Here is a 13678-nt window from a genome sequence, read left to right as displayed (position 1 = left end):
TTTATGATAACTTTAGACACTGAATCTTTTACGTGTTACAGACTTTTTTTTCCTCTCAAAAAAAGTGAAATGAGATCGACTTGACAAAGAAGGTATGCAATCTTCGAAACTTTAACTTTTATTGAGCTGTTCACAGTGTGGGAGATTATACAGTGCCTTTTTCAGTCCAGTTGCCCGTTGAACGGCAGCTAGCTGAGCGGGAAGTGAGATCACATCTGCCAGCACTTAGACCCACAGCTGTACGCTGACTTGCCACTGGACATGTTAATGTTTCATTATCCAGATAGCTGGTGTCCAGTTTGCATGTGTTTGTGAAGCATTCAGATGTTAACAAGTGTATTAGGTTGTTTTGTTTTAGTATACGTTATGACGAGCTGTCATAAGGCATTCTGGTAACTTGACTTTCGTGTGTGTTTGCTGGGATAAAGTAGCCCAACTTACGTCCTAAGACGATGAACTCGTCTAGTGTAGAGAATTCACAATAGGTGGAATGCCTATGCAGTATAAAACTTTGTTGCTTTTGTAGTTACGCGAGGAGTCGCTAGATGGCTCTGACCATTGTGCGTATTTAAATTGTAAACTCCTTTGTTTGATATCCGATTTGCTCGCGGTTTGCTGATGCACTGGGACATTTTGATGTGTCGGCCACTGCACGCATGGGCAATTCGCAGTAATGGCGGAATAATAAAATTTACAGCGTTTTGGTCTAGATGCCATTGTTTAATTAACAGCATAAAGTTTATCTCAATAAGCATTACAATAGGTTTTTTAACGCATACACATATTTGTTAACGCGTGGTTTCTAAATCATGTAAATTGTTGTTTGGTAAAGACAATTGTGCTCTGTGAAAAAGGATGGTAGTTATCGATAGGGGTGCGCGGTGATCGAAATGGGACTTCCGGTAAAGAAAAATGGAGTGAAGAAAGTTATGTCACGACTGTTGAGGAAATTGTAATTGTTTCCAGTGGTTTCTGGACGAATCTGACGTCTGCTGTAGGATAAAACAGCAGATAATAGCATGAAGTAGAAGTACAACGCAGAACAAACGTTGGAAGTGAGTCGAGCTCTCGGTTCCCAGAGAGGTAAGGAGTGGACTCGTGCATGCTGGATTCTTCGTTCCCGAGACACAAGGTAAGGAAACTAAATTTCCTTAAGTGACTTTGAGAAGAAGAAAATTCTCGCAAATCGTGGTACCTACGGATACGCAAAGTTCGTTTAAGAGATAGCTATCTCGCGTGTGTTGGAACTTATGTGACACGGTACTAGTACTCGCTACAAACCATGCGATAATTACAAAATGGCCATCGACGCCATGTTTGAAAAAGGTTGTGTGCACACATAAAATGATCTATTCTCGTTCAAGAAACGTACAGTACTTGCCAAAATAAACGAGAAGCATGTTCCAAGATTGGTTTTATGTCAATTTTAGGAAGTAATATGGACTTTTGTAACCCATTTTATATAACATAAAGTGTGCATGCTAAATGACTATAAATGGTAATTTTTTCGATCACGTATCGACAGTTGTTTCACGTCTCATAGTTCAATAAGGACTGATTGATAATGCTTTCATAAGCAGGAAACATGTGTTATATTCAACTCAATAAATAAGTTCACTGTTTCTTGTGTTCATATTTGCGTTCTTCAACATTTTCTTTCATTTGTATTTGGTTGTTTGTGAAAATGCTTAAATGATTAATTCTTCTTTTACAGAGGGGGGGAATTTCGCATGTGTAAATTGGGTTGGTGCTGTTACTATGGAAAGTGGTTATTGTTAGTTGTAAATTAAGTATTTTCTATTTGGAATCTTAAGGTATAGAAATTAAATTTCCAGCGATCTGCACGCGTCACCAGCACTATCAGGCAAAGTTTCTTAAAAACAAATAATTCGAACTAATGACATTTAGCACGTTTCAAGATCGTTGAGACTCAGTTATGGAGTCGTTGTTGTCTGGTTTAAATCAATAAGTTGAACGAATGTCATGTAGCTCGTCGCAAGATTACGAGGACTCAAGTGCAGAGGGGCTGCGTTATTGGATTTCTTGTTGGGTTTCAAGTAGGTTAATCTTTAGTTGGTTAATTGCTGTGATTAAAGCTAATATTAATAATGGCAACGGAGCAGGAACCGGTTACATTAGATTCCTTGTTCGCCTTTATTAAACAGAGTGAAGAAAGGAACAAGGAATGCACTGAGTCACTCAAATCAGAACTCAGAGACAGCAATCAGTTGCTCAAATCAGAACTCAGAGACAGCAATCAGTTGCTCAAATCAGAACTCAGAGACAGCAATCAGTTGCTCAAATCAGAACTTAGAGACAGCAATCAGTTGCTCAAATCAGAACTCAGAGACAGCAATCAGTTGCTCAAATCAGAACTCAATGAAAGCAATCAGTTGCTCAAAACAGAACTTGCAGCTCATACAAGTAAGGTAGTGGGGAAACTGCAGTCTGATCTAGAGGGCACCAGTAAATGCATATTAGAGCTGCAGCAAGATGTTATTAAAACAAGTGAGGGTCTGGACGATCTCACGTTTTCAGTATCACAATACAGGGCTGAGTTGGTAGAAAAAAGGCATGAGTCTTTGACGAAGGAGTTTGATTTGTCAGGGAGTAAAGTTGAACTGATGAATGGTGTTGTAACTTCTTCTGCGGTCACCAATTGCATGTGTACTTCACATTCGGTCGAACATGACCACTGCACAGGCACTCTGACTTCCTGGTCGGAAAGTTATGCACAGAGTACCAGCGAACTGAACCGAAACAGAACGTTAGAGCAAAAACACCACAAGGGTAATAAAGGAAAATATTTGATAAGCGAGGAGTGGTCTTTTGGGGTGTCGGGTAACAGAGACGAGTCTTTCCCTGTCGGCTTCTGCACAAAAGATGCATCTTTCCCAAAACCGAGCTTGCAAATTCCTTTACTGGGTGTTGGTTGTAAACAAAATGGTTCTCTTCGTTGAGTAAGTGTGTCCACACGGTGCAAGTTGATACAGGGTGTCCGGAAAGTAAGGTGGATTCTCATTGTCTACACTCAAATTCAGTCTCATCTCAGAGCAAATCTATCTTGTCTGTAGTGTCAGTTGGGGAAAATAGTATTGACTTACCTTTAGTGTCCATAGTTCAAGATTCGGTACACAACGTAGTCATACCAGTAGTTGGTTATCCATTGCAGACTGTTGTGAGGAATTCAGTAATCGAACCCAGAAGTTGCATTAGGTGTGGTCCTATGCATGTTCTTATGCCCAAAAGAATTGCCAGTATGGCATGTGTCGTTTCTTTCATGAAATTAGGCACTGGTTATTCAGTCAGATATGGGAGGCGTATCAGAGTTAAAATGAAGTCACCTACTGACTCACTTCCTAAGAAAACTTCGGTAATTAGTCGAACTGTTGCTGGAGGAAGAGTATCTCTCCATCCAAGCCATATTAGGAAGAGAAGAACAAAAAGGTCTCCTCGGAAAAGTACCAGCACAAAAGTTTTGGGGGAAATTTTGAGTATTTGTCTTCTCTTGGTATGACAATATAAATAATACATTGTCATAACAACATTTCAAAAAGGTTAGGCTAAGTTCAAAGTTCTACATTTGTGCAATATTTATAATAAGTTAGTCATAACAGTTATTTTTGACTGGCAATAAGAAAAACAAATATCTTCAATCATATGTGTTCTTTCAGACAAGAAAGATATGATACATTCAAATTTATAATTAAATTTATTGAAATTATGTACATTTGCATTGGCATCAAGGTTTATATACAAAGGTCAACTCTTTAAAATTGTTCAATGTATAATATGATGTCATACTTAGTATTTTGTATCAACATTCAAAAAAATGGTAATTGTAATCATTAGATAAGTATATTGTAATATACATAGTAAAATAGCTGTAAGAGAGCAAATATGTACATTTACAACACAAACATTCAAGCTGTTAAGCACTTATGGACAAAAATATAAAACAAAAACAATTGAAGATTGCACATACTAAAAAATCTGGCTTGAACTAGTTGCTCTAATACTAGTTGTCTGTGACTTGGTAGGGAGCTCAAGATGGAACAAAGATAAGGACAGATATATCAATATGGGATGGTGATATATTTGTATAATAATTGTTGCTTTTAAAGATTAAACTTGGCAACGTTATAATAACTTGGATATTTAAGTTATATAGAAGCCTTTTATGACTTGAATGAACTTTGATCATGATATAATCTTATAAAGATTCGAAAGTTATGGAATGACACTGATATGTATAAAAGATGCCATGTTGAATTGGAAGCAGTGAATAAGTATATGTTTTCATCTTCCTTAAGGGGCTGGCTTGTGAATGTTACAGTTCCTCAAATGAGTGCTTGGAGGAAGGTCGCATAGAGTGACACTTATATGTTCTACGTTTGGAGGTGATTTGAGAAGATGATGAATTTCGAAAACTGAAGCTCAGAATTGTAGATACAAAGACTTGCTTTATCCTGGAAGGAGATAACAAAGATATATATATATATATTTTCTTATGTATAGCATTGATATCTTATAAATATTCTTGTAAACAAAGGCATAATTTGATGCTATTGTAATTTTGGTTGTTTCTAGTTTTTTTTTCTTTCATTTTTATCAATATAATAATTATAAAGTTATCAGTATATGTAAACTTAAATTTCCTTTCCAATATAGCACCATAGCTACTACCTATTGTGCTGATACTGAGTTTGTATTATACTGACTAGCATGGTTAAACGTAGATTATGAGGACTCAAATGGTACAATTATTGGATAGGAAAGAATAAGTTATTGAGTTGTGAATATTCTTGTTTCTGATATTAGTTTCAATACCTAACATTATGGAGAAGGAGATCACATTGGCTGACATTGTGATGATGCTCAAATCGCAGCAGGCGGAAATGAAAGAAGGTATCTCTGCAGTGCAAAGTGAAATGAAAGAAGGTATCTCTGCAGTGCAAGGTGAAATGAAAGAATGTATCTCTGCAGTGCAAGGTGAAATGAAAGAAGGTATCTGTGCTGTGCAGAGTCAGATGAAAGAAAGCATTGAAGCCAGTAAAGCTCAAAGTAAGGAACTTAGAGAAATTAAGGTAGATATTTCACAGTTCCGTAAGGAATGCTTAGATAGAACTGAAAAGTTAGAAAGGAAAGTTCAATTACTGGATCAAAGGATGAATGATGAGCTAGTTTATCTTGCTGCGGATATGGATAAAAAATTAGACGATACAGTTAGTAATTTATCCAAACAGTTTACTTCTCAACTGGATCAATGTCTTGAGGTTTGTGCTCAGTGTAGTGTATCACTTGGTACATTAAGTAATGATCTAATTAAGTTACGAAGTGAAACCAAGTATGCTAATTCAACTGAACCACAGGTTGATGTCAAATCTATTGCCATACAACATGATGAGGTTGATAAAGAAGTTATGTCTAGGAGTGCAAGGCATATTATGAATGAGTTCGTACCTCGAATGAGTTCTCACACTGTAAATCGGAGACAACATACAGTTGGGAATAAAGATGAAGTTTGTCATGGATCACCAAAAAGTAGTCTTGTTAGACATAATATAGGAGTGAATACTGAATCTGAGATGTATAATAGTACAGATTCAGATCATGATAGAGTAAGTATGCTTAGTGGTCCATACCGAAATACAAGATTAGCATCTAAGCGTCGAAAATTGAGGAAGAACAAATCAGTTGCTAATAATAATGTTGATGACAAAATTTCATATGCACAACATGATGCTGGTCATATGAATAATGTTAGTCATTCAGTAGATGTTCCGTTGACTAATTGTAATAAGAGTCAAATTAAAGTTCTCATTAAACCACAGGACTTGAGGCATTTCCCTCATTTTGATGGGATATCTTTAGAGTTTGCACCATCGGAATTCTTAGAAAAAGTAGAGGAAAACCTAGATATTTATGACATCAAAGAAAGTCAATTCTTGAAGTACATACCAAAACTTCTAACTGATTGTGCTAGAACTTGGTACTTAGAAGTAAAGAATCAGTTTACCACTTATTCTGAATTTAAAAAGGCTTTTTTGGCACATTATCAGAATGACCGCTGGAAATCAGTAAAGTTGACTCAAACTTTGAATTCTCCTTTTACAAAAGAGTGTAATGTAAGCCTGTTACAATATGCAAATAAGAACTACAAAATTTTGAAGTCTACTCAGCCTCATGCTGAAGAACCTCATTTGATAGCACAATTAGCCTCATTATTACCACACAGGATTAGTGAACACATGGTGATCAATAACGTACGTACATTGCACCAAACGTTGCAAGTAATTGAAAATTTCCAGTCTCTTAGAAATAATTCTGCAAGGTTCAATGACACGAACAAGAATAATTACAATCCAAAAAATAAGGCTAGAGTAGCGTATGTTTCACGTGCTAAGGATCAAAATAGGAATCTGAATTCAAATGAAAGAAACAATAGAAATAATAGTATAAATAAGGATAGATATTCTAATAAATTCTATAGAAATTCTAGGACTTTTTCTAATAATAACGAACAAACATCTTCTGATGTTGGTAATCGAGTTCAACAGCAGCATGATAAACAATCATGTGATACAAGGGTGCAAAACACAGTATGCAGAGAGAGCAATAACAATGGTGATGTTTATGATAAAATAGAGTATTACCGATCAGATAGTGATGGTGGCCGTAGCAAAACTTATAGAAACTCTGCTTATACTCGGAGTTCAGCTTCTAATTGGAGACTCCAAAGCCAATAACACAAATTAAATTTAGGAATCAAATAAAATATTTAAGTAGGCATATACATGATACTTCTTTATTTATTTTGTAATGTAAAATTGGTGATCTTGTGCAGAAGTTTCTTGCCCAAGTTAGACAAGTGCAAGTTGATGTTTCTTTAGCTTCTATATCTTACATAGATGTAGTAACTGCTTGACACATCAACTTACAAGGGTGGTTGGTTGGGAGTATCTTCTAGACTGTTGGTCTAGGGAGGTATATTTGGCCACAGTACTACTGTTCATTTTGATGGACAAAAATACAATATAATATTTTGAAGTACAAGTTTGTGATTTATTTTATGCACAATTTAGTTGCATGATCACTATATTTAAGTTTATTAGACTTAAATATAACTCCGCACATTTGTGGGAAACTTGGCATTATTATGCACAACAAAAGCAAATTTTAAAACACTTTAATAGTTCATCTATGTAACAAACTTGAATAGCTGGTGAAAGATATTACCCAAGATGTTAGTTAAGCAGTGGTAGTGTACCAAGAATGTAAGTGCATTTAAAATTATTATATACGAGAATTATTTTATTTGCTATTAGGGAATTGTTAAGTCAATAATTCCTGAAGATGAATTGTTTCCTCGTATATTTTATGAAGTTGACATGTAGCAGAGACATCCACTAGATGATCCAAGCTCGTCACTCATAATTCCATGCTACAGTTGCATGAAAGCATTGTGAAGTGTTCACGTAAAGGCAATAGTAAGTCCTATTGTGACACTTAATGTAGAAATATTTATCACATGAATATATATATATTTCTTTATATGATGCACATGTATCTTTGGTGCTTTATCAAGTTTGGATTCTTCCAATAGTAATCGTGTAGTGCTGATAGGTTAGGTATTTATGATTTCAAGTACACTTATCAAGCTGAGCCACACGATGATGCTGCTATATATATATATGATGATTGAAGGTTGACTATTTCCACATCTTAGGGGTATAAATTTATGAAGGAAAAATACATATTAAGACCAGTTATACTAGTTTTTTCAGGGAATGTAATGTTCCATTTATGTTATAATACAAATGTACTTAATTACATAAGTGATTACTCTGAACCACGTGTCTTATATTGATAATGATCGTAAGTATCAATTATCTTTTGAGATAACCATTCTTACCATGTTTTGGATTAAAGCTATGTTAGATATATTTTTGATGACTTTTGAAATCACACATGACTACGTTAAAAAGGTTTTAGTCAATTAAGCCTCAGAGATATGTTATTTTATCAATGCACTTGCTAGGATAAAATATTTATACAGACTGTGATGAAATTTTGTTGGTATGAGGTATATTTTAGTTGTTTTATTCTAATGAGCAACAACGTTAATTTGTGACTTCCTATTACAACATATCAAAGGACTTTGACATGATCATATAATATCTTTGCACTTGAAGATATTATAGTAATGAGCTTTCACAAGGTATTGTCAGTGTGATGTCATTCTCTATAAGTGTGATCTATATTAAGAGTAGACACAGATTGATTAATTATTTGACGATTTCAGATAGTATTTTCTCAATTGCACACTCAAAGCAATTCTGATAATTGAAAATTGATTCATGGTTGTAAATTCTTTCTAATACACACATGTATATGTTTGACAGTGTCATGCATCTGAGATTATATATCCAATATTTATGTTCATACTTCATAAATGTATAATGCAATATTTTCAAACATATTACAAAACATGATAATGATATCTTAACTGATAACATATTGTTTATTTTGTTGGTTTGAAGGACAAAAGATACTGCTTTGTTTCACAACCATACCCATGTGGGTTGGTTGGTTGAGTTCTTCTCTTAGACTGTTGCTTAAGGGTAGTACTGTGAGTCACAGTACTTTATGCATAATTTTTCCTTTGTCAGATGTCAATGTAAATTTTTTTTTTTCTCACTTTTCGTGCTCCTTTCCTTGAGTCTGAAATATTAGTTCAGGTATGAAGTATTCATGTGTAGAGTTTGCCTTAAGTTGATCTTCGTAATCCGACATTGGTCCTCATTCATATATCTTGATCCTTAGTTGTGATTAACGGTGGAAAAATTCAAGATAACAAATATTCTTTGTTATGTGTAGTTTGTAGTGCAAAAAATGTATAATATAATGTGATATCATGTGCACAATAGATTTTAATGCTAAGATTTAGCTTTGGCTTAAAACATTTACTAGAGCTCTTAAGATTCCAAGAGTTGAATTGTAGGCTCCAATAGAAATAAACTTGACAAGAAGCAAAGAGATTCATGTGTTGATTCAAGCTTAAGTCAAGTAGTAGGTTCCTTTAAAATGCTAGAATGCATTATGGCTCCAAAATGTGTTCACAAAGGGCAGAATAGGAAATTCGTGCCGTGACGCTGTGAGTTCAGGAACAACAGTTATTTATGATTTATAATTTTTGTGCGCACATCATAATTTATACATTTCTTGCATGAATTGATTTGTGATGTAAGAAATCTTAGTTTTGACACTCTGTAAATCTGAGGATGTTTGCTTTTGATGCAGGGACTTAGATTCTTGTCTTGTTAGCTGATGTTACTAGACAAATGGATGAATACCCAATGGGAAACTTAGTTGGATCATAGGTAACTTACTCTACATATAGAAAATTATAATTAATATATTTTTGACTAAATAAAGATTAATATAGAAATTATGCTCTCAGATTAAGAATGAAGTTCTTAATGGTGCTTCATTGGTTCATAATAAATAAAAAGGTTATGAAGCTACATTGTTTTATGTAAAAATGGTTCATATGGAACTTCATTAGATAATTGTTGGTATGTACAACTTGATTTTTTTTGTTTGTTTTTCAACATTATTATGTACTAAAAACTCACTATGTGTAGTTGCACTGTATTGGTTCATGATGAACATGTTCTTGTTCTATTGTTGGAAAACAAATATTCAGTTATACTCATAAAAAAAAATATTCAGTTATACTCAGTTGATTATAATGCTAAACATGAAAACAGTTTGTAAATATAGAGGCATTATATTAATTATTATATGTTAAAAGTCTCAGTAGTGCTCAGATCTGTTGTTGTGGGTTCGTCCCTTGTTGAGCGCCAGTATGACAATATAAATAATACATTGTCATAACAACATTTCAAAAAGGTTAGGCTAAGTTCAAAGTTCTACATTTGTGCAATATTTATAATAAGTTAGTCATAACAGTTATTTTTGACTGGCAATAAGAAAAACAAATATCTTCAATCATATGTGTTCTTTCAGACAAGAAAGATATGATACATTCAAATTTATAATTAAATTTATTGAAATTATGTACATTTGCATTGGCATCAAGGTTTATATACAAAGGTCAACTCTTTAAAATTGTTCAATGTATAATATGATGTCATACTTAGTATTTTGTATCAACATTCAAAAAAATGGTAATTGTAATCATTAGATAAGTATATTGTAATATACATAGTAAAATAGCTGTAAGAGAGCAAATATGTACATTTACAACACAAACATTCAAGCTGTTAAGCACTTATGGACAAAAATATAAAACAAAAACAATTGAAGATTGCACATACTAAAAAATCTGGCTTGAACTAGTTGCTCTAATACTAGTTGTCTGTGACTTGGTAGGGAGCTCAAGATGGAACAAAGATAAGGACAGATATATCAATATGGGATGGTGATATATTTGTATAATAATTGTTGCTTTTAAAGATTAAACTTGGCAACGTTATAATAACTTGGATATTTAAGTTATATAGAAGCCTTTTATGACTTGAATGAACTTTGATCATGATATAATCTTATAAAGATTCGAAAGTTATGGAATGACACTGATATGTATAAAAGATGCCATGTTGAATTGGAAGCAGTGAATAAGTATATGTTTTCATCTTCCTTAAGGGGCTGGCTTGTGAATGTTACAGTTCCTCAAATGAGTGCTTGGAGGAAGGTCGCATAGAGTGACACTTATATGTTCTACGTTTGGAGGTGATTTGAGAAGATGATGAATTTCGAAAACTGAAGCTCAGAATTGTAGATACAAAGACTTGCTTTATCCTGGAAGGAGATAACAAAGATATATATATATATATTTTCTTATGTATAGCATTGATATCTTATAAATATTCTTGTAAACAAAGGCATAATTTGATGCTATTGTAATTTTGGTTGTTTCTAGTTTTGTTTTTTTTCATTTTTATCAATATAATAATTATAAAGTTATCAGTATATGTAAACTTAAATTTCCTTTCCAATATAGCACCATAGCTACTACCTATTGTGCTGATACTGAGTTTGTATTATACTGACTAGCATGGTTAAATTGGCTTTCTCTCTTTGGTACAGGGTTAGAATGATCTGGCATCGCACTCATGTCAGAAGAAAATGGCATGGGATGCATATGGTTGAGTATGATTGCTCAAAGATGAAGCCTGTTGAGATCATCGGAGCGATCATCACTCTTTAATCAGTGAAAGTAACTTCGCTTTGTAAAAAATGTAAATATTAAAGATAATATATTTAATTTGAAGGATTTAATAACGTATGTATCTTTGGGTAGTTTAAAATAAATTTTTGAATATAATTATCATTTGAATACTAACTTGTGTTTATTTTGTGGCCGCGGTGGCTCAGTCGGTAACGCGTCTGACTACCATGCTCAAGGTCCCGGGTTCGATCCCCGGCCGGTTCAAATCCGGGAACTTTTCTAACGGTGGAAGCGGCCCCGGCACCTACCCAGCGTCGAATAACATGGGTACCTGGGGGAAACCCTGGGGGGTAAAGGCGGTCAGGGGCGTGATGCTGATCACATCACCCCCACTCACGACCGGATCAAGAAAGTGTGGGGCGTTACCCCCACACCCCCTATACGCCTTCATGGCGTGGTGCTATGCACAGGGGAACACTTTACCTTTTTTTTTTTTACTTGTGTTTATTTTGAAACGTCAGTTCAATTGGGATCTAGTGTCAAATTTATAGCTCAGGAAAGATATCTGATGGACAGTCTGGTGCGGGAAATTTAAAATGGGAGCATTTAACAAGTCAAGCAGCCTCACTATCATTTTGGAGCCAACAGCTTTTAAGTGGGCAGTATCATTTTGAATTTGTTGTTACATGTGCATGCAAGTTTCATTGTAAAATTTTGTGCGAATTTCTCGGGTAGAATCGTGTTGATTGGCGTTCTAAAGAAACACAAGGGAACATCAGGGACACTGGATGTTGTATTTGTTCGTCCTTGGGAAAATACGTCTCCACACATAGAAAATGTGAGAACGATAGGGTGTCGAGGGGACATTTGCCATTAGTGTCGGCTTAGTGCTGACACAAGTTCGTCTGGAGTCTGTATTTTGGAGAGTTTAAGTAACGACATTCAATAGGTTTGATTTCTCTGTATACATGACATGGTGATGGTAGGGGGTATCTGAGATATGCCACCCGATGGTAACCAGTATTCAAGAGGGAACAAATTAATTTCAATTAATCCTGCATAGCAGCGTGAAATTATAAGACATAAAACGTATCTTTGGTTTACTCAAGGCGAGTATCCTGGTTCGGTTCCAGTATTAATAACAAAAATGTTAGTGATACAATTGGTGGCAGTGATTGCGCGCTATGTATTTACGGGGCTGTTGTCGTCATCTGTTTGACTTAGCTTCTGGCTTTAGTGAATTCTCCTTGCACAGTTGCAATTAACGTTGCTGAGTTTGTCCAAACATCGAATTGTGTTTGTAAGAAAAACATATTTCTGGCTATCTGACACACCAAATTTTGAGTTTTATGGGATCTATTTTGAATGTAGATATTGTGTAAAAGAAATTTAACATGTTAAAGGGTTCTGGGATGTTTCAACTGGTTAGCAAAGTATATTCTCAATTATGCCATGGTGGCATACCCGGTGGTTAACAGCAATGCTAATACCATTGTGAATAAATTGTCAAAAGTGTACTTTGTTCATTTGGGGATTCCTCAGAGGATAGTTTCTGATAATGGACCACAATTTAAGTCGAACATTTTTCAGAATGCAATGAAAACATGGGAGGTACAACTTGTTTACACTCCGGTGTACCATCCGAGCTCAAATTGGGTAGAGCGCTATCATTCGGAATTGAACCGTTTGATGAGAATACTCTGTAATTCCAATCATAACAAATGGCCGGAAAGAGTACCTGAAGCTCTGCGCCTTCTGAATGGTTCCATTTCGTCACAAACAGGATATTCTCCAATGGAGTTGAGATTAAACATGACAAAGAGTTTGAACGATATATCGACGCTGGGTGTCGATGCTAACAATGTCACGTGGAATGACAAGCTAGTCATGGCGAATCTGTCTAGCCTCAGTAAAAGGCAAAATAAATTGAAGCAACAAAATGCTAAGATGGATGTGAAACCTGTAGTGGGAGAGGGTAAGCTAGTCTTCGTTAAGAATCAGATCTTAAGTGGTACCGGAGATAAGGTGATAAGGAAATATTGTGACCTCTTTGTCGGCCCTTATCTTTGTGTAAAGAACAGTAAAGATTCTACGCTGTCATTAATAGACTGTGTGACAGGAGAAAAAATGGATCACCAGTCGATAGAAAATTGTAAAGTTTGGAATTGTTCAGAGGACAAGGTAAAAATTTGGGTGAAAAGATTACTAGATTTGAATTTGGAAGGTGTGGATGAAATGTTACAGACGATGGGGTTTAGCTGTGAATCAGACGTAGTAGTTAAGGACAGGGTAAATAAAGGTGGGGTAGGGAAGTGCAAGGTTAAAATTTCTCGTATGGGTAAAGTGAGATTGAGCCTGCGGTGGGCGAGTTGACCAAGTAGGTGAAATTTCTGCGGCGTACTAGCATGCGAGATGAGCCTGAAATCTTCCTGATTGCTCCAAAATAAGATAAGACATTTTCAATGATAGATTGCTCAAGGG

At 35.1% G+C, this 13678-nt stretch overlaps 1 protein-coding gene across 2 annotated transcripts in view; it reads right to left on the bottom strand.

Moving 5' to 3' along the window:
* LOC145978213 (luc7-like protein 3) overlaps positions 1-13678 on the bottom strand; it is a 55887-nt gene that overhangs the window by 18612 nt on the left and 23597 nt on the right. The gene's annotated exons all lie outside the window — the stretch shown is intronic.

This window comes from Lepisma saccharinum, chromosome 24 (assembly GCF_977018435.1).
Source record: "Lepisma saccharinum chromosome 24, izLepSacc3.1, whole genome shotgun sequence".
Lineage (NCBI taxonomy): Eukaryota > Metazoa > Arthropoda > Insecta > Zygentoma > Lepismatidae > Lepisma > Lepisma saccharinum.
Note: the sequence above shows the minus strand (reverse complement) of the source record. Positions and strands in the feature narration are given on the sequence as shown.